Below are 26,151 nucleotides of genomic sequence, written 5' to 3' on the forward strand. Positions count from 1 at the left end.
GTATTTAAAACTGCAGGGACAATGTTCCAATAGCACTGAAAGACCTGGGAGGATTTCAAAACTAAGCTGTGTGTACCCCAAACTCACATGGATAGACCTCCGCATCACTGTCCACACTTTGGCTGACTTGATGGACTTGCCTTTTCTAGTTTTCAGAAAACATAATTTAATACTTCGCAGAAAGCATGTGTTAATTTACATTTTTAATTGAATTAAAAAATAATTTTGCACGTGGTAAACAGGGGAGATTGTTCAGTGAGGTGTGAGCAGAGATGGGAGATTATAAACACTTCAAAATATCCTTTTATATTAACAAGCTGAGGTTAATAATTTTTGCCTTACCTCTTAAAATAAAGACATCTTTATACAGCAGCAAAAATAAAAAAGAGTTTTCACGAGGACATTTAGCTTAAGAAAGACATTTAGTTAAACTTTAAAGGACTACTATGACAGAAATGACTGAAAGCTAGATTATTTTGGCTTTATTTAAAACAAAATAAACAACAACAAAACCTCTCAGCTAGGTCTTCAGCAGCAGAATGAACTATTGAGATGCAAGCTTAAATTACTTTGATGGTCAGGGAAACATGCTGTCTTGTTTCATATTTGCTTATCCTCCAGCCCAAGGGAAGAAAAGCAACTTATCATGTGGAAGAATGTTAAGGAAAGAGATGGTAAAGTGACAGCACAGATCTGTTATACGTTTACTTGTTTACTAGAAGGTTAGTCTTTGTCATCGCATTGTTAAATTGATGATAACGACGACTTATCAAAGGATCATGAAATAACTAAGAACTAACACCAGAGAAAGACTGGACTAGAATAACTATAATCATCAATTTCCCATTAAGGAAAGTGACAACTAATCCTCTGAAGTATAGCAACCAATCTGAGCGAATCCTAAAGTTAGGAATTTTCTTTAAAATGGATTTTAAAAAGCGCTATCTTGACACTTCAGATATTTAACTTTTCTCTGGTCTCTAAAGCTCTGTCTAAAAATATTTTGGGAAAATAAAAATCTTCAGAGACATTCTCTGTTCCCATCATGTTATGTTAAAAGAACATAACATATGTAGGGAGTTTGTTTCTTGCCATTTTCTTATTTCATTTCTCTCCTGTCTCCCCTCAGTGGCAGCCATCACCCCCTGACCAAAGCCAGAGGATGAGTGAGACATCAGTGATCTAGTCCTTGCTTATCTCTGTGGTCTCAATGCCCATCTTAATCAAGATGCAGACACTGTGTTGGCCAATCAGAAAGGATGCTGACCTCCAGTAGAAGCCAGCTAGTGCACCACGATGATGTGTGCTACCAGGTTGACCTTCAGTCCTGCCTTTAAATTAGTGATAGCTCTTTGCAATTTCCTGTTCAGGTCATGTGTGCCATAACATCCTATTTTTGCACTGGATAGGCTAACCTCCTCCCTTATATTGTCTCATGTTTATACACCACTCAAAGAGTTCTGCTTTTTCTAAATATCTAAACAGAGTCAATCAACTCCTTGTCTGTGCTGTCTCTTAATTCTTGTATACATCAACCACTCTATCACACTGAATTAAATATAATCATTTGCTTATATGTCTTTTGTGGGTGGGCTTTCTGAACCTTGAGGGTAGGTTCCCTGCCTTCTTCACAGCCTTAGAACACAGCACTGTAAAAGTTTGCTAGAGTGAATTCAGTTACGATATTCTAACTAGAGCTTTATGACAAAATACGATGGAATGGGCTTTGAAGCCAGAGCTGCCTAGGTTTTTATTTAAACTATCCAACTTATTATTTGTGTAATTGAAGCCATCAGAGACTCAGTTTTTCATGTATCTTCTAAGCCTTGAAAAATATGCCTATATGGTTAAAAGTTTTAAAAATCATTGAAAAAAATTCAAATGAACTCACACAAGCCTACCATAGTCAGCACAGCTGCTGTGCACAGGAAAGCTCCCTGCTTCATCATGGTCTGTGTGTCCTACATGATCTGGTCCCTGGAGACTGCTAACACTTTCCCTCAATTCACTGTGCTCTGGTCACTCTGGTCTCTTTGATCTTCCTCAACAACATTTCGTACAGGCCTGCCTCACGGCCTTTGCATGTGCTTTTCCTTTTGCCTGGAACAGTCTTCCCACAGAGATCCACATGCTTTTTGTTATTTCCTCAGAGAGGTCTTATCTTACTTCCTATCTAAAATGGTATTTTTGTCATTCTCAATGATCTTACCCTTCTATTTATTTAGGTATTAATTTATGTATCTCACCTTTTTAAAAAAATATCTCACCTTTCTTCTTAGTGCTCAACCTTACCTACCACTGTGCATCTATCTTTTGGCTTATTTGTTTTTCTGCTTCCCCCATTAGAACTTGTGAAAGAAGAGATTTTGTGTATTTTATTTCCTGTTACATTCCAGTACCTAGAAGACTTACTCAATATTTTGGACAAAAGAATTAATGAACAAATGACTGAATGAGTCCTTCTAAGCTCATGTGAGGTCATGGGATCAAGTTAGGCACATTTGGAAGTCGTCCTAAACTGTTCATCAACATAGTCCACAGAAAACACTGGTATCAAACAGCATGAGATAAATCAACTACCTGACCTACAGAGACAGTGCAGCTCCTGGGCTCAAAAGTGTCTGCTTCAGCAGGTGGAGTTTGAAATGTTGAAGAGAAATGAAATTAATAAGGTCTACATTAAAAAATGTCATAGAATTCAGTGTTCAGTTTGGTGCTGGCAATGCAAACCACAGCTGAGATGCTCAAAACCAAGGAGCACTTAGACGGTTCTCCACTAGGGATGTGGTGCAGCAACGGTCACCAAGGTAAACCTCATGTGACTACTCAACTCAGCTCCCTATCTGTTATTTTGGCAACACCTACCTATGTCTGTGAGGGTCTAACTCAGGTAAACAAAATTCATCCTTCCCCACAAACAAAAGCATCACAGCATTGACTTGAACCTTGAGGAATACAACAGTCAGACATGTTTTCTGTTTGCAGTAAAAATAACACAGAAGGCTTTGGATGGCTCAGCTAATCAGAGCTAGGAAAGGCAGTCTTTCACGTCTGGGTCAGCACCAAATGTGGCCCAGTTAGTGGTAAATTAACAACATCACTGCCATCTGACAGCTGGAATGAACTGTTCTCAGTCCTGATCTTTGGAGACAGATGTGCCCAGACCACAACACCAGCTCTCACAATTGGCACTAATTAGCATCCTTCCTGGCATTGTCAGTGGAAGGCACCCAGCCAAGGCATAACAATACCTTGTAATGTTTGTACACACTAGCATAGGCTACTGGTAGCATTTATGAAGGATATAAAGGGTGTTCAGAAAAGACAGATCCAGAACATATTTAGGTGGAAAACAATTCTAGTCTCTTGGTCTTCCTTCCATATCAGAAGAGTCCTTACCTTGCGCCTACCCTTTCACTACCTTTTTCTAGAATAACAAATCAATGTTTATCTGCTGGACTGTTCTGGATCATGAAGAAATAGAGTTCAGATTGGGTTTGCTCACCTCACCTTTCTCTATTTTCACATTGTTCCTTTATTTGCATCCTTAATTTTCATCTCCATGATTTAACCCTATGATTAACCTCTATGATTTTGAATCCCACCTGTTCTTCAATCTTCATTCTTCTTCAATCTTTCCCTCTCTCAAAAATATGGCCTGAAGTTGGGTATCCTATTTAAATACCAACACCTCATGTTGCTATTTCCTTTCAACTAGTCTTCATTGTTTCTCTTCAAAATCAAAATCAAAGGTATGAAATCTGATTTGAAACCCACAACTCTTTATGTTGCAAATTAAACTCAATAATTACCTACTAAGCATTCTCTCTGGAAATCTTACTAGTATATTATGTTTAAAGAACTGTTGGAGCCATAAAACCTGGATTTAAATGTAGTTCTAATATTTACTACTTAGTAACACTGGATAGATCTTTCCTAGAATCATTTGATTTGTCTGTAAAAAACAGCAAATATCATTAGAATGTTGCTATGATGGGTTACTGCAAAGATAAAGATTAAAAGTAGACACAGTGACTGTTTCCCCTCCTTATTTTTCATCTTCAATTTCTAGTTCTTCTAAATACTAGCTATGTAATGTTTCTCATATCTATCCATTTTACCTCTGGGCAAGATGGAGCCTGGAACAGGTCTTCAATACCTATCATTACACTCTTTTACATAGTCTCCTAACTGGTTTTACTGAGTCTTTCCCCAAGCCAAACTATCCTACCTTTCACATGTCTGGACATATCACTTCTCTGCTAAAAAAAAAAAAAAAAAAAAAAAAAAAACCCCATACCAGGAATAAAAAATTAAGGAATTTTCATCTTTTCAAAAAAAAAAAAAAAAAAAAAAAAAAGTCCATCATAAAATCCATCCATTTTCATATTAAATCAAATATACCCTCCATTGTTTGACTTATGAGGCCAAACAAATATAATCTTAACCAACAATTCCAATCTTTTCTCTATTTCATTTTATCCTCCCAACCCTACTCTCCCATTATTTCTATTCCGTTAGTGATTATTTCAGTCCTACATTTCCATCTTTATGGCTACTTAATAATTCAATCACTTTGCTTCTGAATTCCTCACGGTAGACTTTACTATTATTATTTTTGATTTTTCAAACTGGTAATAGGAGATTGGTTCAAGATGGCAGAGTAGAAGGATGTGCGCTCACTCCTTCTTACAAGAGCACCAGAATCACAACTAACTGCTGAACCATCATCGACAGGAAGACACTGGAAATCTAAAAATAAAGATACCCCACATCCAAAGACAAAGGAGAAGCTGCAATAAGACAGTAGCAGGGGCACAATCACAATAAAATCAAACCCTATAACCATTGGTTGGGCAACTCACAAACTGGAGAACAATTATACTACAGAAGTCCACCCAATGGAGTGAAGGTTCTGAGCCCCACATCAGGCTTCCTAACCTGTGGGTCTAGCAATGGGAGGAGGAATCCCCAGAGAACTGGACTTTGAAGGCCAGTAGGATTTGATTGCAGGACTTCGATAGGACTGGGGAAACAGACTCCATTTTGGAGAGCACACACAAAGTCTTGTGTGCACCAGGACCCGGGGGAGGGAGTAGGGAACCCACAGGAGACTGAACCAGACCTACCTGCTACTGTTGGGGGGTCTCTTGCAGAGGCAGGGTGTGGCTGTGGCTCACTGTGGGGATAAGGACACTGGCAGCAACAGTTCTGGGAAGGACTCAATGACGTGAGCCCTGAGCCCCACCAAAGAGCCTGTAGGTTCCAGTGCTTGGTCACCTCAGGCCAAACAACAAACAGGGAGGGAACACAGCCCCACCCATCAACAGACAAGTGGATTAAAGTTTTACTGAGCTCTGCCCACCACAGCAATACCCAGCTCTACCCACCAGCAGTCCCTTCCACCAGGAAGCTTGCACAAGCCTCTTAGATAGCCTCATCCATCAGAGGGAAGAGAACAGAAGCAAGAAGAACTACAATCCTGCAGCCTGTGGAATGAAAACCACAGTCAGAGAAAAAATGAAAAGGCAGAAGATTATGTCCCAGATGAAGGAATCAGGTAAAACCACAGAAAAACAACTAAATGAAGTGGAGATAGGCAATCTTCCAGAAAAAGAATTCAGAATAATGATAGTGAAGATTATCAAGGATTTTGGAAAAAGAATGGAGGCAAAGATTGAGAAGATGCAAGAAATGTTTAACAAAGACCTAGAAGAATTAAAGAACAAACAGAGATGAAAAATACAATAACTGAAATGAAAAATACACTAGAAGGAGTCAATAGCAGATTAACTGAGGCAAAAGAATGGATAAGTGCCTGGAAGACAGAATGGTGGAAAACACTGCCACAAAACAGAATAATGAAAAAAGAATGAAAAGAAATGAAGACAGCCTAAGAGACCTTTGGGACAACATTAAATGCACCAACAATCACATTATAGGGGTCCCAGAAGGAGAAGAGAGAGAGAAAGGACCCAAGAAAATATTTCAAGAGATTATAGTCCAAAACTTCCCTAACATGGGAAAGGAAATAGCCACCCAAGTCCAGGAAGCACAGAGAGTCCCAGTTAGGATAAACCCAAGGAGAAACATGCTGAGACACATTGTAATCAAACTGACAAAAATTAAAGACAAAGAAAAAAATTATTAAAATCAACAAGGGAAAAACGACAAATAACATACAACAGAAATCCCAAAAGGTTAACAGCTTATTTCTCAGCAGAAACTCTGCAAGCCAGAAGGGAGTGACATGATATATTTAAAGTGATGAAAGGGAATAACCTACAACCAAGAACACTCTACCCAGCAAGGCTCTCATTCAGTTTTGACAGAGAAATCAAAAGCATTACGGACAAGCAAAAGCTAAGAGAATTCAGCACCACTAGAACAGCTTTGCAACAAATGCTAAAGGAACTCCTCTAGGTGGGAAAGAGACTAGCAACCTAAAACAACCCTGTACATATATAGACTGCTATATCAAAACCTCAAGGTAACAGCAAACACCAAAACTACAGTAGATACACACAAAAAAAAGGAAAAGCAACCCAAAGACAACACTAAAGATGGTCATCAAACCACAAGAGGAGAGAACAAAAGAGAAGAAGGAAAGAAAAAAGACCTACAAAAACAAACCCAAAACAATTAAGAAAATAGCAATAGGAACACACATATCAATAATTACCTTAAATGTAAATGGATTAAATGTGCCAACCAAAAGACAAAGACTGGCTGGATGGATATGAAAACAAGACCTGTATATATGCTGTCTACAAGAGACTCACCTCAGACCTAGGAATACATACAGACTGAAAGTGATTGGATGGAAGAAGGTATTCCTTGCAAATGGAAATCAAAAGAAAGCTGGAGTAGCAATACTCATATCAGGCAAAATGGACTTAAAAATAAAGACTGCTATAAGAGTCAAAGAAGGACAATACATAACAACCAAGGGATCAAACCAAAAAGAAGATATAACAATTGTAAACATATATGCACCCAACATAGGAGGACCACAATATATAAGGCAAATACTAAGAGCCATAAGGGGAGAAATTGAAAGTAAAACAATAGGAGTGGGGAACTTTAACACCCCACTTTCATGAGTGGACAGACCATCCAGACAGAAAATCAGTAAGGAAATGCAAGCTTCAAATGACACATTAGACCAGATGGACTTAACTGAAATTTATAGAGCACTCAATCCAAAAGCAGAAGAATACACATTCTTCTCAAGTGCACATGGAACATTCTCCAGGATTGACCACATCCTGCGCCACAAAGCTAGCCTTGATAAATTTAAGAAAATTGAAATCATATCAACCATCTTTTCTGACCACAGCACTATGAGATTAGAAATAAACTACAATAAATGGTAATAATTTTTTAACATCTTTTTTTGGAGTATAATTGCTTTACAATTGTGTTAGTTTCTGCTGTATAACAAAGTGAATCAGCTATACGTCTACATATATCTCCATATCTCCTCCCTCTTGTGGCTCCCTCCCACCCTCCTTATCCAGCCCCTCTATGTGGTCATAAAGCACCAAGCTGATCTCCCTGTGCTATGCAACTACTTCCCACTAGCTTTCTATTTTATATGTGGTAGTGTATATATGGCAAAGCTACTTTCCCTCTTTATCCCAGCTTACCCTTCCCCCTACCATTGTCCTCAAGTCCATTCTCTATGTCTGTGTCTTTATTCCTCTCCTGCCCCAAGGTTCATCAGAACTTTTTTTTTTAATTCCATATATATGTGTTAGCATATGGTATTTGTTTTTCTCTTTCTGACTTACTTCACTCTATATGACAGATTCTAGGTCCATCCACCTCACTACAAATAGTTCAATTTCGTTTCTTTTCATGGCTGAGTAATATTCCATTGTATATATGTGCCACATCTTCTTTATCCATTCATCTGTCAATGGACACTTAGGTTGCTTCCATGTCTTGTCCTGGGTATTGTAAATATTGCTGTAATGAATATTGTAGTATATGTCTCTATTTGAATTATGGTTTTCTCAGGGTCTATGCCCAGTAGTGGGATTGCTGGGTCATATGGTAGATCTACTTTTAGTTTTTTAAGAAACCTCCATACTGTTCTCCACAGTGGCTGTATCAATTTACATTCGCACCAACAGTGCAAGAGGGTTCCCTTTTCGCCACTCCCTCTCCAGCATTTATTGTTTGTAGATTTTTTGATGATGGCCATTCTGACAGGTGTGAGGTGATACCTCATTGTAGTTTTAATTTGTATTTCGCTAATGATTATTGATGCTGAGCATCCTTTCATGTGTCTGTTGGAAATCTGCATATCTTCTTTGGCAAAATGTCTGTTTAGGTCTTCTGCCCATTTTTAGATTGGGTTATTGCTTTTTTGTTGATATTGAGCTGCATGAGCTGCTTGTGTATTTGGGAGATTAAGCCTTTGTCAGTTGCTTCTCTTGCAAATATTTTCTCCCATTCTGAGGATTATCTTTTTGTTCTGTTTATGGTTTCCTCTGCTGTGCAAAAGCTTTTCAGTTTCATTAGGTCTCATTTGTTTGTTTTTATTTCCATTTCTCTAGGAGATGGGTCAAAATGGACCTTGTGATTTATGTCATAGAGTGTTCTGCCTATGTTTTCCTCTAAGAGTTTTATAGTGTCTAGGCTTACATTTAGGTCTTCAATCCATTTTGAGCTTATTTTTGTGTATGGTGTTAGGAAGTGTTCTAATTTCATTCTTTTACATGTACCTGTCCAGTTTTCCCAGCACCATTTATTGAAGAGGCTGTCTTTTCTCTAATGTATATTCTTGCCTCCTTTATCAAAGATAAGGTGACCATATATATGTGGGTTTATCTCTGGGCTTTCTAACCTGTTCCATTTATCTATATTTCTGTTTTTGTGCCAGTACCATACTGTCTTGGTTACTGTAGCGTTTTAGTATAGTCTGAATTCAGGGAGCCTGATTCCTCCAGCTCCATTTTTCTTTCTCAAGATTGCTTTGGGTATTCGGGATCTTTTGTGTTTCCATACAAATTGTGAAATTTTTTGTTCTGCTTCTGTGAAAAATGCTATTGGTATTTGAAAGGGATTGCATTGAATCTGTAGATTGCTTTGGGTAGTTTAGTCATTTTCACAATGTTGATTCTTCCAATCAAAGAACATGGTATATCTCTCCATCTGTTTGTACCATTTTTAATTTCTTTCATCAGTGTCTGATAGTTTTCTGCATACAGGTCTTTTGTCTCCTTATATAGGTTTATTCCTAGGTATTTTACATTTTTTTGTGCAGTGGTAAATGGGAGTGTTTCCTTAATTTCTCTTTCAGATTTTTCATCTTTAGTGTACAGGAATGCAAGAGACTTCAGTGTGTTAATTCTGTATCCTGCTACTTTACAAAATTCATTGATTATCTATAGTAGTTTTCTGGTAGCATCTTTAGGATTCTGTATGTATAGTATCGTGTCATCTGCAAACAGTGACAGCTTTACTTCTTCTTTTCTGATTTGGCTTCCTGTTATTTCTTTTCCTTCTCTGATTGCTTTGGCTAAAACTTCCAAAACTATGTTGAATAATAGTGAAGAGAGTGGGCAACCTTTTCTTGTTCCTGATGTTAGAGGAAATTGTTTCAGTTTTTCACCATTGAGAATGACGTTGGCTGCGGGGTTGTTAGATATGGCCTTTATTATGTTGAGGTATGTTCTCTCTGCATTCACTTTCTGGAGAGTTTTCATCATAATTGAGTGCTGAATTCTGTCAAAAGCTTTATCTGCATCTATTGAGATGATCATATGGTTTTTTTGTTTTGTTTTGTTTTGTTTGTGGTACACAGGCCTCTCACTGTTGTGGCCTCTCCTATTGCGGAGCACAGGCTCCGGCTATGCAGACTCAGTGGCCATGGCTCATGGACCCAGCCACTCCATGGCATGTGGGATCTTCCCAGACCAGGGCACGAACCCATGTCCTCTGTATCGGCAGGCAGACTCTCAACCACTGCGCCACTAGGGAAGCCGATCATATGGTTTTTATCCTTCAATATGTTAATATGGTTTATCACATTGATTGATTTGGGTAAATTGAAGAATCCTTGCATTCCTGGGATAAACCCCACTTGATCATGTTGTATGATCCTTTTCATGTGCTGTTGGATTCTGTTTGGCAGTATTTTGTTGAGGATTTTTGCATCTGTGTTCATCAGTGATATTGGCCTGTAGTTTTCTTTTTTTGTGACATTTTTGTCAGGTTTTGGTATCAGGGTGATGGTGGCCTCATAGAATGAGTTTGGGAGTGTTCTTCCTTCTGCTATATTTTGGAAGAGTTTGAGAAGGATAGGTGTTAGCTCTTCTCTAAATGTTTGATAGAATTCACCTGTGAAGCCATCTGGTCCTGGGCTTCTGTTTGTTGGAAGATTTTTAATCACAGTTTCAATTTCAGTGCTTGTGATTTGTCTGTTTATATTTTCTATTTCTTCCTGGTTCAGTCTTGGATCGTTGTACTTTTCTAAGAATTTGTCCATTTCTTCCCAGGTGTCCATTTTTTTGGTATATAGTTGCTTGTAGTAATCTCTCATGATCCTTTGTATATCTGCAGTGTCAGTTGTTACCTTTTTCATTTCTAATTCTATTGATTTGAGTTTTTCCCTTTTTTTCTTGATGAGTCTGGCTAGTGGTTTATCTATTTTGTTTATCTTCTCAAAGAACCAGCTTTTAGTTGCATTGATCTTTGCAATCGTTTCCTTCATTTCCTTTTCATTTATTTCTGATCTGATCTTTATGATTTGTTTCCTGCTGCTAATGTGGCATTTTTTTGTTCTTCTTCCTCTAATTGCTTTAGGTGTAAGGTTAGGTTGTTCATTTGAGATTTTTCTTGTTTCTTGAGATAGGATTGTATGGCTATAAACTTCCCTCTTAAAACTGTTTTTGCTGCATCTCATAGGTTTTGGGTCATCGTGTTTTCATTTTCATTTATTTCTAGGTATTTTTTTAATTTCCTCTTTGATTTCTTCAGTGAACTCTTGGTTATTTAGTAGTGTATTGTTTAGCCTCCATGTGTTTGTACTTTTTACAGTATTTTTCCTGTAATTGATATCTAGTCTCATAATGTTGTGGTTGGAAAAGATACTTGATAGAATTTCAATTTTTTTAAACTTACCAAGGCTTGATTTGTGACCCAAGATATGATCTCTACTGGAGAATGTTCCATGAGCACTTGAGAAGAAAGTGTATTTTCCCACTTTCGGGTCGAATGTTCTATAAATATCAATTAATGTATCTGGTCTATTGTGTCATTTAAAGCTTGTGTTTCCTTATTTATTTTCTGTTTTGATGATCTGTCCATTGGTGTAATTGGGCTGTTAAAGTCCCCTACTATTATTGTGTTATTGCCCTTTAGTTCTTCTAGGTCCTTGTTAAATGTTCCTTGTATTTTCTCCATTCTATTTCCAAGATTTTGGATCATGTTTACTATCATTACTGTGAATTGTTTTTCAGGTAGAGTGCCTATTTCCTCTTCATTTGTTTGGTCTAGTGGGTTTTTACCTTGCTCCTTCATCTGCTGTATATTTTTCTGTCTTCTCATTTTGTTTAACTTACTGTGACTGGGGTCTCCTTTTTGCAGGCTGCTGGTTCGTAGTTTCCATTGTTTTTGTTGTCTGCCCCCAGTGGGTAAAGTTGGTTCAGTGGCTTGTGTAGGCTTCCTGGTGGAGGGGACTCGTGCCTGTGTTTTGGTGGATGAGGCTGGATCTTGTCTTTATTGTGGGCCGTGTCGTGTCTGGTGGTGTGTTTTGTGGTGTCTGTGAGCTTAATATGATTTTAGGCAGCCTCTCTGCTAATGGGTGGGTTTGTGTTCCTGTCTTTCTAGTTGTTTGGCATAGGGCGTCCAGCACTGGAGCTTGCTAGCCATAGGGTGGAGCTGGATCTTAGCGTTGAGACGGAGATCTCTGGGAGAGCTTTCACCGATTGATATTATGTGAGGGCGGGAGGTCTCTCATGGTCCAATGTCCTGAACTCAGCTCTTCCACCTCAGAAGCTCAGGCCTGACACCAGTCCAGAGCAACAAGACCCTGTCAGTGACATGGCCAGGTACGTGGAGATTTTCTCACCTTTTGAGAAGTCTGAGGTCTTCTGCCAGCCTTCAGTAGGTGTTCTGTAGGAGTTGTTCCACATGTAGATGTATTTTTGATGTATTTATGGGGAAGAAGGTGATCTCCACATCTTACTCCTCTGCCATCTTGAAGGTCCCCCTGCAATAGTAGACGCCACTGATGATGCCAACCTCTGCAAGAGCTAGAGGTGCAGAGGCATTTTTTTCAGAGGGTTTTCAGCTTGTTTTTTTTTTTTTTTTCTTTTCTTTTCCTTTGTGCTTCATTTAGTTTCACTTGTTCACAGGGTGCTTCATGCAGAGGCCTCGGACCCTGCACTTCAGATCAGAGTGCCTAGTGAGAAATGGCTGTGCCAACACCTCAGCTCAGCCAGTGGTAATAATTTTAATCCAATATATTTATTCACTATTACTTTTCAACCATTGCTTCTTACATTCTCTTCTTCTTTCTAAGCATAATTTCCTTTCTTCTAACCTTTTAGGAGTTGTTTTAGTAAGGTTCTGTGAGTGGTAACTCCTTCAATCTTTGACTTACTTTTTCTAAAGTTATGCTCACTTTCAGTTGATCTTTTTCATGGGACTGTTTATTTTTCCCTTTGCATTTTCATAATATGACTTAGTGCCTCTATTGTTGCAAAGTAGACAGCTGATATTCTGTAAATTACCAGTCTTTTCTTTGTGGTAGCTTTAGTGTTTTTCTTTGTGTTTTTAGTACAATGAGGATTATGTTTATGTGGATTTTCATGTATTTATTCATGATTCTTTTCAATCTGAATATATTATCTGTCTTCACTGTGGAAAATTCTTAAGTACTAACTCATAGAATGTTGCTTCTCCTGCAATCTCTATGTAGTCTCTTTCTGGAATACATTTCCATTATATTATATACATTTCTATTAACTGTATACTAAATTTTCTCTTTTTATTCTTCATTTTCTAAGTTCTCCTTTATGATTTTCACTTCTTTACCTATTCTGGTTTCTGAGTGATCTTTTTCCAAACCTAACTTCTGATCACTAATTCTTTCTTCAATTGTGCCTAATTGTTTCTTTATTCTGTTCATTAATTTCAATGACAATATTTTCCACTTATAGACGTTCTAGTTCATCTTTTTCACAGTCTTTCATTTCTGAACTGTGCTTTCTGTTCTTTCTTTTATTGCTCAAATTATTTTAAACAAATATGTTATAATTTCTTTCATATGTTCTAATATTTCTAATTCTTGCATTGCTAATTTCTTGATTCTTGCATTTGATAATTCTCCCTCATGATATTTGTTATTATTGCCAACTCATATTCATTACGGTGTTTTTATTCTTTGGGACCCGCATGTTGTTGTTTTGTGAAAGAGTTCTTAAAGACTAGCTTTGAGTGTGTTTCTCTGAGGGTGAGGGCCTCAGGCAGTTCAATAATACTGGATAATTTTACATTAATTTCCATGTTAATTCCTTCTGTTTATGGTTCAGCTAAGAGTTTCGGTTTCTGAAAGGTCATTTCTTTCCTCTTCCTCCCAAAACCTTGTATAAATTTAAATTTCTTAGACATATCCTAGACCTACAGAGTTTTACTTGCCCATGAAGCCAGAGCAATCAAGATAGTGTCAGCTTGTTGCAGCGAGCTAGGTATAGTATCATGACTTGTGTGGAAAGGGCTCTTGTCAGCAAACCCAAGACAGATTTAGAATCTCAGCCTCCAGTACCTAGGACTCACATATAATCTGAAACTCTCCCAGGCTGCTGAAGCATCAGCTTTCCCCTATCACTCAGGCTTTCACTTTTTCCCCCTCATTTCTGATATGTAAGTATTTCTCTGTCTTTCTTTTGAGCTCAGCTATAACATACTAATTGAAAATATATTCTTGCTGCAGTTTATGCAGAACCTCAGTATGATCTGTGAAATACTAGCTTGGTCCATCCCACTGTTCCTCTCCTGCTGCAGTTCCCTAATACCAACCAGAATGAACTACTCACCATTTCCCAAAGAAAGCCCATGGATCCTGCTCTTACTCCCTGACTTATGCACTTCTATAACTTTAAATGCTTGCTCCAGAACCCTTTGTTAAATTGTTTTCTTTTCTCCTTCCTGAATTCTTTTCAGATAACTGCAATCATTATACGATCTCTACTTTCAAACCTCATATAAGAAATCTTGCTCTATCTTATGTTATTATAGTGTTTGTGTTCTTATCTTATCCATTCTATTAGACCATAAACTCCTAAAGGGCCTGTAGTTTCTTTTTTCAATTTGTTTACCCTGTAATTTCCAGCACATTGTCTGACACACAGAGGTATCTTCTCAAAGTGCTTGTTAAATTAAACTGAAACCACAGAAGAATTTTCTTTTTCCTTCTGTAACTATAATCCTCGAAAGTCAACAAGGTAAAAACATAGCTGTCCACAATTATGCAAAACAAAGAAGTATGTAATAATTAGAGAATATTTACATTTTCTGACAGAACTGCCTTTTAAGTGATATCCAATTAATATACATCGGTAAATTATTTCAGAAATTTTAAACTTCTACAGTTATAGTTACAGAATTTCTACCTTTTAAAAAATAATGACAATTACAACAAAATATAGAATTTATTAAATGCCTATTTTATGGCAAGCATGGGACTATGTTTTACATGAATTATCTCATCTGATTTTAAAACGACCATTGGAGGTGCCATAATTATCCACATTTAACAGATGAAGATGTAGAGACACAGTGTGGTGACATGAGTTCCCCAGGATTGCCTAGCTCCTAAATTGTACCAAGATTTGAGCTCAGGCAGCTGGATTCCAGGGTCCATGCTCTTAACACCACACACTTAACTAGGTTTTATACAGCACTGTTGTTAGAAACTATCAAAATGTTTAAATATTTAGAAGTCATCCTCAACCATGTTTGTTTTAAAGAGACACTAAATCTTTTTCATATGTAGAAAAAATATAAAAATCAAGAGACTTGAAGAGCAACTTTCCAGGCTGTTGAGGTGCTGTCAATTATTTGAGTAGTGGTCAGTATTTTTGAATGCAATGCAGAAATGTTCCTAAAGCCATTTACCAATATCTATAAAAGATTGTGTTGGTAGTTTTACTCAAGTGGAGAGAAAAGCCCCCAGGGATACATGAAGGTTTCTGTTTCCCTTGGGCTTTATTTTTTTAATTCTCTTATTTTAGTTACTGAAGTAGTTCAGAAAGATTTATAATTTTAATATTTCCTGTAAAATTATAATTGTCAGTGATTATATCTGCTCACATTGCTGTACTCTGTGAGCATTTTTTCTCCAAAGGACAAGCTTTAAAAGTTTCCGTGTCATTCACATTTAATACTGTTGACAAGATCAACAGTGAAAGGCAAAAAAAAAAAAAAAAAGTCTAAAAATAGTTGCTTTTTATACTTCTGGATTAAGCCTCCTTGCTCTTTATATAGAGAGATGTGGTTAGGGTCATGGTTTAAAGAGTAGGTGTGTTTCTGAAATAACCTTATTTTTTTCACTTTATGCCTCCCACTGCCAGCCACAGTTGTCTCTATTGTGAATCCTAAAAAATGGTTCATCGTAGTCACTCTGCAAATGACACACTTTAAACATCATATATTCATATATTATTTTCAGCTTCAACTCCTACAATCCATCTGTAAGGTATATTAAAGGCTCTCACAGCTCTAAGTGGCTTCAATTAAAAGATAATTATACAAGAAACTTCTTTTCATAAAGCAATGATCTAAATATACATCTTTTGCTTCAGTTAATAACTATCATTTTCTAAGGCAAAAGTCACTCACTAAGTGATGGTTTTAAATTATTTACAGGTTTATCTGGTGTCTCCAGGAAAGACAGAGATCATTCTGTATGAAAAAGAAAGTATATCTTTTGTTCTAGTACATGAATACTTCTCAATTTTCCCTATATTTGATATTTTAAAAAACATACATTCATCTTAGGGTTAGGACTTCAAATATGAAAAGACAATTCTTCTCTAGAGACAATGTGATAGGGAGATTTAGTTAAATATTCCCCTGCATAAATTATATATTATTGCCCAGAACCAAGGATGAAAAGCATTTGGCCATAGGTGCATTGAGTATCATAATTTCTTGCCCCAGGAATTCCTGAAGTGAGAGAGAGGATGCCATGAATTTGAGGATTGCAAGGTATTGTTATGAGAATAAACTGAGTCATGAAGAAAACTGAGCCAGGTATACACTGTGCATATTTCCTTGTAAAACCTGGAAAGTTCCAAAGTAAGAATGAGAGCACAGTAAACGTACCTCCCCACAAAAAACCTAGGAATAGCTTTAATTTCTAGTCAAAATTTAAAAGTACAATTCCCGAGCATAGGCCATAGGTAGGTGGAATTTCTTTTCTTAACACCAAACAAATCTAGAATGATTATTAATATTCTGGCCCAGGGAACAGCACTAGAGCATATGCATGAACTCAAAGTAGTATGGTGGTTCCAGATCGGGACCCAAACTTTCAGGCACCTGCCCAATGGGAGGCAGAGCAGTAGGTAACCCTCCTTCTCTGAGGTTTTTTCAATTCTGTTTCTGTTACTTGGTTTCCTGGTTCTAGAGATACTGCATCAGTCAGAATGGGATAGATTATGCTGTGATAACAAACAACTCCCAAGTCTCAGTACCTAAAAACAAAAGATGTATTTCCCACTCACTTTACATATGCAACCCAGGTCATCAGGGAAGCTCTGTTCATGCTAGTCACTCAGGGGCTTGGGATGACAAAGGATGAAGGATTTTGCACTGGCAAGGACATTCCCAAGCCTGAAATAAGAAAGGTCACTTCCATACACACCAATTGGCTGGAACTTCAAGGGGTGAAGAAGCACGATCCTCCCATTTGCGAGGAGAGAGAAACTAGGTATCATTTAACATACTATGCCTTTCAATGGTACGGAGCTGGCCAGCACTCATTTAAATTCTTTGCATCCATCCATTCAGCAAAACTTCAACCCTAGATAAACTCTACCACAGTACTTCTTAAATTGTAATGTGTATATGAATCACAAATGTAACTTTTCAAAGTGCAGGTCTGGGATAGGTTCTATATTTCTAACAAGCTTCCAGGTGTTGCTTCTACTTTTGGTCTTCAGAAAATATCTTGGATCTACCAAATGTATTCTCTGCACCTGCATCCAAGTAGCTCAACTTTCCTGGAGACAAGTCACATCTACACTGGCTAGTTCTACTCTAAGTTCTTTATGTCACACTTTTATACCGTGCAACCTTTGGCAACCCCTAAGCCACCTGCCTCAAGTTAATCTTCATCGCCTTGCCTTCTCATTTCAGAAAATGATATCACATCAGATGCATGTTCTCGCTCAACCTTAATAAAGGGTTCCATCATCTCTCCTCTGGATTCTGCAGTGAGCTCCACAGCTTCCCATCCTGCCCTCTACAGTCTATTCCCTATAGAACGGCCCTCTGACCCTCTTTCACTATATTGAATCATATCACTCCTTACTTTCAATGGCTTCCCATTCCCCTTAGAATAAAATCCAAACTCTTAGCAAAGGTCTTTAAGGCACAGAATTTTTTCCCTACCTAGTTCTCCAACTTCATCTCATGACACTCTCTTCTTGCTCAATACCTCTGACCACTGGATCGAGTTTCACTTCCTTAAACACCTCATGGTTTTCCCACACGCTATTCTCCCCAGTAGAATGTACACTCATGCCCTGAAAAACTCATTCTCTCCACTCTTTGCATGTCTACATCTATCTCATCTTTCAGGTGACTCTTATAATGTCATTTCCTCTTCGATATCTCACTGACTTTCTTATGTAAAATAGTCCCCAAATTTTATTCCCTATGTTGGCACTTTGTTAAGCTCCTCCAACATATCACAGTTTAGAATTATTTTGTCTCTTTTCCTGTCTACTTTATTTTGTATTTGTTGTGTGTGTCATATTCAAGTTGCATCCTTGGGTCCTTACACTGTGTTGCACCTAGTTAAAGCCCAGCAGATATTTGTAGAATAACTAATGAGTAGCTGAATGGATGGATGAATGATTAAATAATAGAGTACACTTTGCCTTATAATATTTTCCTTCAGCATTAGCCTAAACATAATTATCTGTACAAAAGTATATTCCATTAAATCATCCCATGAATAAGTTTCAAGTCAGTGGATTTCAATGCCTAAAACTAATTCTAACATTTCCTCACCAAGTCACAATAATCCATAATAAGGGAGAAGCTTACAAATCTTCTGGGATTTATAGATATAATCAGTAATATGTTGTGCATTTTTAAAAAAGAGGAAATAAAGTATAATTTTAGAAGTATTTCATTATACAACTTTGTAATAGACTCCCTTAAAATTCCCTGGGAAACACTATCATATGTGCCTAAAGATTTTTTTTTATATTTTATAATACAGTGAAAATTTATCAGTTTAGTAAAGTGTAGTAATTCCTCTAAGGCCAATGTGTTTGCCACTACAACTAGAAAAAAACATATAAATTACGAAAATCATATTCTTCAAGCTCGCAGAGCTTCAGCGAGCTATGGATGAGAGGAACTAAGTTTCCAGAAAGAAGAGATCCTTTCTGAGGTAGGCAAACAATTTCAGCCAGCTGTTATTTTTCCCCTTAGGAATGTTTGCTAAATTTTGGCAAAAAGTGAGGGGAAGGTGTGGCCAAGGCAGAGGACTTCTAGGGTAGAAATAGAAACTAATGTTCTTTGGTTGCTCAGGGCTGAAGAACTATAATGGAAATTGTAGGGTCCCTAAATATCTTACTGGGATTTTTCGCCATGAGACATTGGCTGGATTTTTGGAATGTGTAGGAAGCTGAAGAGTTAGGATAAACACTTGTAAAAAGCAGAGTGCAGTTTTCTCCAGCCTTGTAAGTAGGCATTTGGAAACAAATGCCTAGTGAGGGAGGAGTCCAGCTTTAAGTAACCAGATGCCTCCCACTCAAGACATTTGATGTATTTGAAGTTGCCTGGGCAGAAATCCTGGACACTCTGAAGGACAGAGCTGAATTTTCTACAGTTTCTCAGGGCTGATAGGATGGGCACACATGAGCTCTCTATCCAAAGCGTATAAGACACAGTGGAAAAAGGGAGACTAAGGGGATGTGGTAGTCTGATGAAAACTGCAAAACATCTTGACCCAGATGAACCCTTGGCTGCTTTAAAGTTCCTGCTCCTCATTATGTCTGAAAAAGTGGGAATGCTTTTTGGTGGCATCAACACTGTCCCCAAATCCTACATTTGTTTTACACAATGACTGAGATTTAATTAAAAAATTACTAGGGCTTCCCTGGTGGCACAGTGGTTAAGAATCCGCCTGCCAATGCAGCAGTCATGGGTTTGAGCCCTGGTCCGGGAAAACCCCACATGCCGCGGAGCAGCTAAGCCCATGCACCACAACTAATGAGCCTGTGCTCTAGAGCCCGCGAGCCACAACTACTGAGCCTGCAAGCCACAACTACTGAGCCTGTGAGCCACAACTACTGAGCCCACAAGCCACCACTACTGCAGCCCACACGCCTAGAGCCTGTGCTGCACAAGAGAAGTCACTTCAATGAGAAGCCTGCGCACCTCAACGAAGAGTAGCCTCTGCTCACCACAACTAGAGAAAGCCCACATGCAGCAACGAAGACCCAACGCAGCCAAAAATAAATAAATACATTTATTTTTTAAAATTTACTACATATGTCAGATGATGTGACTGATGAAAGAAAACAAAACAAGCCCTTCACAGATTATCCATCTTAGATTTTGCTGAAAAGAAATTTTAAATGACTGGTTAAAATATTAAAGAAAACAGAGAAGAGAAGAACAAAATAAAATTTGTCCATTCTCTGATGGAGAATTCTAATAGAGTTGAAATGTTAAAAAAAAGAAACCAACTTAAAATGTATATTATAGACCAGGAGTTAGTGAACTATAGCCCGTGGGCCAAATTCAGCCCATTGCCTGTTTTTGTAAAAGTTTTATGGGAACCCAGCCATGTTCACTAATTGTCTATAGTTCCTCTTGTGTTACAACACCAGAGTTGAGTATTTAGAACAGACACCATATGGAATATAAAGTCTAAAATATTCTCTATCTTGTCCTTGAAATACATTGTAAACTTTGACATATGAATTGCTTAAAATATCAAGATTTAATTAACATCTTCCTTCCAAATTTTTTTTTCAGTCAGCTCCTTCAGGGTAGATAGCATTCAATAAATGTGAGCTATATGAACACTCAGTAAGCTCATCATTTTATTTAGGACCTCACGTTGAAAACGTTGGGATTGTGAAGTTGAACTCAGACGCCAAAACCTTAACATGTGGCCTTGAATAAATTAAGAGCCTTCTGTCCATTTTAAAGGAAATAATGTTTTTCAACATGTCCTTGGCATTGTTGGATTCTGCAATAATTATTTGAGCTCTGGGAGTGAGGACTCTGACAAACCTGAAACTTGGCAACAGAAATAAGAAGGCAGCCACGCGCTGTGCCTTGAGTACTTAAAAGGAGGATGCCCACATTCTTTCATGAGAGGGCCAAGTAAGTAGAAATACATGTATATGAACGCCAAATTAATGTTGTAATTAATAAGAGTAATAGTTCACATTTATTGAATGTGCACTGTAGGCTAGTAACAACTCCACTTAACTGGCCTTGGGTGAACTTCCCAAATTGGTATTTTTTAAAGAACTCCCACATGGTTATTATGTTCAGCCAGGATTAAAAATCTACTGATCTAGCTTCTTCTTCCTGATTTCCCTATCACTTGCTGTGTTCTAACGTTCTACTGTTCTCTCTCTCTCCTAATAAACACTGACATCATACTGCAAAAAACTGGCAGAACAAATAACTCTTGTTCTCTCAGGCTCACTTACCTTTACTTAAGTGATGAATATTCAAAAATTAAAATCATCTGCTAGTTCCACTGGTTGGCTGGACCATAGCACTCAGTTCTTTGTGTTTCAATTGCTCATTAAAAACACAGTAAGACTTGTCCACTTTTCTGGCTCAAAATATATTTGGTGTAAACAAAACTATGGTGGCCATTGCTTTCTTCCTTTCCTCTAAATAAGCTGCAGTCATCAAATGTATTAGCCTCTTTTAGGCAATGTGTTTGGCATTTGTGCAACTAGGTGGTGGCCAACAAAGTGTGATGTGTGAGAAGTTTTGTTGCAATGCAGCAAAATTCACCTGGAAGGTAGGGAATATGGGTTAATATAAAGCATGTGCTATGATGTGATTTCTTTGGTATTATGATTCCTACTCAACTGGTGTGAAACTTACAGGATTCAAGCTACCGTAAGACATGATGAATAGCTCAAAATGAGTCACAGTGGCCAGAATGGGCCAGTATGAACTTCCATGCTAGTTGTTTTGAAACATCCCCTGTAGGACTATGAGTGTTTTGGAGTTATAAACTAAGAGTGTTACTTTAGACAAGAACGTTGACAGGCAATGTACTTCACTGGAACAGAGGGAGAATGAATAAAGTCAAGACCCCTTTTCCTGGGGTAACTGTTACTCCTTAAAAAGAGACCACTAAGCTGACTGACGTGAAGACTCTTCCCTGGAGGACCCGACACCACGCAGCTGAGAGCCTTTCCCATTGCGGGGAATGGAAACTCCCCACTTACGCTTGTCCAAAGACCTGTTGCCTGACCAGAGATCACTGCCTCCTTCCTGGACTTTTCCAGGAGGGGTTTGTTACTCCCTCTTCTATTTTCGCAACTCTGTGTTGAGTGCTTATTGTGTGTAATAAACTGAGTGATTCACTCACTCTTTGGTGTACCTCCAATCCTGTGTCACCTGCCCTCCTGCTGGGCCCTGCAAGAAGCAGCAAGTACATTCTCCACCCTAGCCTCTCTCTGTCTCTGTCTCTGTCTCCGTCTCACTCACCCTAACCTTCCACCTTAACTCTCTCTATCATTCTCTCTCTCTCTCTCTCTCTCTAACTAACACTCATAAAAGTAGAGGAAAACTGGAGAAACAAGTTCTTAAACCACAGTTCAAGCTCCTTGACATCCCATCCCACAAAATCAACCCTTCCATGACTAGACAGATCATTGCTCCAACTTCTGTATCTATTCATCTGCTAAATGACATCTTGAAAAATAGAAACAGAGGTTATAAAGGACAGTGACCTCAAAGGACACATTTATACCAATTCTTCACATTTCCATGTGGAGGGACTTCTGCTAGGGGAATATCTGTGACCTTGTTCTAGAACTGTCTATCTGCAGAGGGCAACCATTCTTCTAGTTCTATGTCATCTGTCACTTCGGGTGTGTGTGTGTAGGCATGTATTTGTATGTGAATAAAAGAGAGAGAGAGAGAGAGAGAATGATTGAGAGAGAGGACAGGGTGGGGGGGAAGAGAGAGAGAGAGAGGTACCCTGATTTTCCAGGTGTACCAGAGACAAGGCGGTCTGTTTGTTTAATTTGGGGAGGGGTGGGACTGGCCCCCTTGGTCCACAATATACAACCATTTTCTCCAAATATTTTTATAAGTAAAAGAGACACTATTCTTAATGTGCCTGAACTCTGTGCCTATTTCTCAATAGGTTCAGAAATTATTTCTACCTTGCTTGGTACAAAATTCAAAAAATATCCCAGAATATGAAATGAAATATTAACATATGGAAAAAACACATGAAATCTCCAAGAATCCCAGAGGAATTAAGCACTTTATTCCTCTAGCCTCACTTTTTTTAAACTGTGTGCATTTGTTTGTGACTTTTTTTTTAAATAAACAGCAGTTGGATCATAGTGTTTAATTTTGTATCTTACAAAGTTTCTGAGAGACTTCATGAATTTTAGCTTACTGAAATTCTTCTGCAGTAACCAAGTAAGTTCATGAAGTAATGTCATAAATCACTCCACATTTCTAGATATTTTTGGGTTAGGAAAATTGCACATGAGGGATAATACTTATTAATTTCATGTGGTTAAAATTCACGAACATTAAATCTGGTACATCACCTTCTTAGAACTCTCCAGCTGCCAGCATCCCTCTCCTGATAAGAAAAGTGGCAGAGTCATTCTTTACACAAGCATCTATGGAATATCTAGAATATGCTTAGCATTGTGTTGGGCACTAGAGAAATGAAGATTAAAAGAAATGGTTTCTGTCCTCGAGGAATTCAATAAGTGCTCAACATGACAGATTAGTGATTTTATACATTAAACTCATTAATGACACCTTTCTATCTCAATTTGTTTATAAGTATGAGTTCATAGGACACACTCAACTAATGTGTGTTGATGATAAAATGTCATTTCAAACTTAGTCTTCATATATTTGATAAAATGAGCATATAAATATTGTAATCTATGTGGGTATGTACATATATTGTAATCTATGTGGAAAACACAGATCTACTTATTTTAAATAATTATCTGCAGTAGGTGACAATTAACATTTAATGAGTTTTATGAATATAGAGTGGCAAGAAATGGAATCCCCCAAGGAAAATAGAATATTAAATTGTGAAATGACAAACTCTACTAGAGAAGAGGCAGAGTCTCCAAGGTAATTCAAGAATTTGTGGGAGACAGAACTATTCTACATCGTAAGCACTACCTAGTTTTGCTACTCAGACAAGTATGTGAAGCCACAAGACTAAAAGCACGCAAGGAAGGGGATTTTATTTCCACCTCCAAGTGACTTTTCAGAGTACACACGATGAACTCAATATACTAGGTGACCATTCTTTAAGGCATACATTGGTCCTATACTTCCCTGAACTTGTAAAAGAGAAGACCATGGTCCCTAGGCAAGTATTAGAGGCATGTATGTATGGATGTATAAGTATGTATGTATTTCTATATGTGTATATAAACAGAATTCATCAGCAAAAATACATGTGACATCTGGGACTTCCCTGGTGGCGCAGTGGTTAAGAATCTCCTGCCAATGCAGGGGACATGGGTTGGAGCCCTGGTCGGGAAGATCCCACATGCCACAGAGCAACTAAGCCCGTGCTCCACAACTACTGCGCCTGTGTTCTAAAGCCCATGAGCCACAACTGCTGAGCCCACGTGTCACAACTATTGAAGCCCGCAGGCCCTAAAGCCTGTGCTCCACAACAAGAGAAGCCACCGCAAGGAGAAGCCCACACACCTCAATGAAGAGTAGCCCCCACTCACCGCCACTAGAGAAAAGCTCGCGTGCAGCAATGAAGACTCAACAACGAAGACCCAACACAGCCAAAATAAATAAATAAATAAAGTTATTTTTAAAAACCTCACGTGATTAAAAAAAAAATACATGTGACATCAATCCTATCCATCCATCCATCCATCCATCCATCCACTCAATTATCCACCTGCCTACCTGCCTATCTATCCATTCATCTATATCTATCTGTATTTTTCCACATGAAGCGTTCAAGTTAATAAATTGTTGAGTTCTAAAATTTTACTCTTATGGAGATAATTTTTAATACAACCCATTTTCTTTACCTGTAGATATTAATACCTCAGAGTTACAAAGCACTTCGCTTTGCAAACATCCCACATACAGTATCTCATCTACATTTTCTCAAAACCTCCAGAGGTGTTAAGGTGAGGCTACCGATTTCAGTTGCAAATAGCAAGCCAAGACTTGAGTGAGATCACATGACTTTTCCGAAGGACACACAACCAGAAGAAGGTGCCCCCAGCACCAGAATCTAGGGCAGAGGATTTCAAATCAAAGGCTCAGGAGGGAGTAAGGCCTCCAGAAAGGAGGTTAAGTTTTTGAACAGTTGTACCTGGGATGCAAATTTCACCCTCGCCTCAGGTAACTGGACTGCTCCCCAGCAGAGCTTCAACCTGGGGCAGGGATGCCCACTTGCAGGTTGTGGTGGGGACTGAAGTTAATTTGTGAAAGTGCCCAGCTGAGTGCTTGGTCCTCTGTGGAAGCTGAATGCCCTGAGGCTGCTCCTTATTCTACAAAATCACGCACTTGATTTCTGTCTGCAAGTCAGCACGGGCACGGACACATCGGCTGTCCAATCACTGACTGCGTGATTTCTATGCGACTCACAGTCCGAGACCATCTCTCCTGTTTCACTGAGTGTTTCTGTTTCTCTCCATTATCAGATGACCTGCACTCACAGAATGCAGACTCGTTTAAATACTACTGTGCAAAACACTGAATTTAGGAAGGAAAAATTTTCTGCCAACAGCTGATATTATTCATTCTTAACAAATTTGTAAGAATTGACCTATGGTTTACTTAATCCATGCAATTATTCTCATATAAATTACCATGAATAAACAAGAACTAAATATGGATATTATTAAGATTAAGTAAACAGAGTCGAATGTCTAAAATTAGAGGAAAATAAAATTCATTAAAAATTAAACTCATAAGAAAGTCTTGGTTTTATATATATATATATATATATTTTTTTTTTTTTACTTAATTCTGAAATATTTCAGTTTTGAAAGAAATAAGGCTCAGTGAAGCCAAATATCACCAAATACTGATATGCACATAAATATATATTATGAAACATATGTATTTGTGTGTAATCAGTATTTATGTATATATATAGAATAACATGTATGTATATATATGAATGTACATACACACAATAATAGAAATAAGGGTCTGTGTAGCCAAATAATCATCAGTTTAATTACTGATTTGGTAAGTAAGCATATTAGACAGCATTTGGTTTTCAGATGTTTTTAAAACGTGCTTTTTGTTTTTCTGATAATCAAATACATTTACTTCACTAAAGCGTTCTTATTGTACAAGCTACTTCTCCATCCACAAGCAAAGATGTTCTTTAGGATTTTTTTTAAGAATCAGGCTTATTTGTGAGCAACTGTAAGAAGATGGAAAGAAAACATAAGCACAACAAAACTTCAAGGCTCTTAACTGAGCAGCATCCCTGCCAACGTCGGGCTCTCCAGCGGCTCCGGCTTGTATTTTGTTCTGAGCCCCGCGATGTTTGTTCACGCAGGAAGCTCTCTCGACTGCCAGCATGAATGACAACAGTCTCCGAAAATGACAATGACTTGCACTCGTAAAACACCAAGTGACACTTAACTGTGCTCGAAATATTTATACAGCATACTCTGTGAATAATTCAATGATATGTGGGAGAAG

At 38.0% G+C, this 26,151-nt stretch overlaps 1 protein-coding gene across 1 annotated transcript in view; it reads right to left on the reverse strand.

Annotated features, from left to right (window-relative positions):
- ADGRB3 (adhesion G protein-coupled receptor B3) overlaps positions 1-26,151 on the reverse strand; it is a 778,422-nt gene that overhangs the window by 404,758 nt on the left and 347,513 nt on the right. The window lies entirely within an intron of this gene.

Source organism: Neophocaena asiaeorientalis, unplaced genomic scaffold, assembly GCF_003031525.2.
Source record: "Neophocaena asiaeorientalis asiaeorientalis breed wild unplaced genomic scaffold, Neophocaena_asiaeorientalis_V1.1 scaffold544, whole genome shotgun sequence".
In the NCBI taxonomy this organism is placed as follows: domain Eukaryota; kingdom Metazoa; phylum Chordata; class Mammalia; order Artiodactyla; family Phocoenidae; genus Neophocaena; species Neophocaena asiaeorientalis.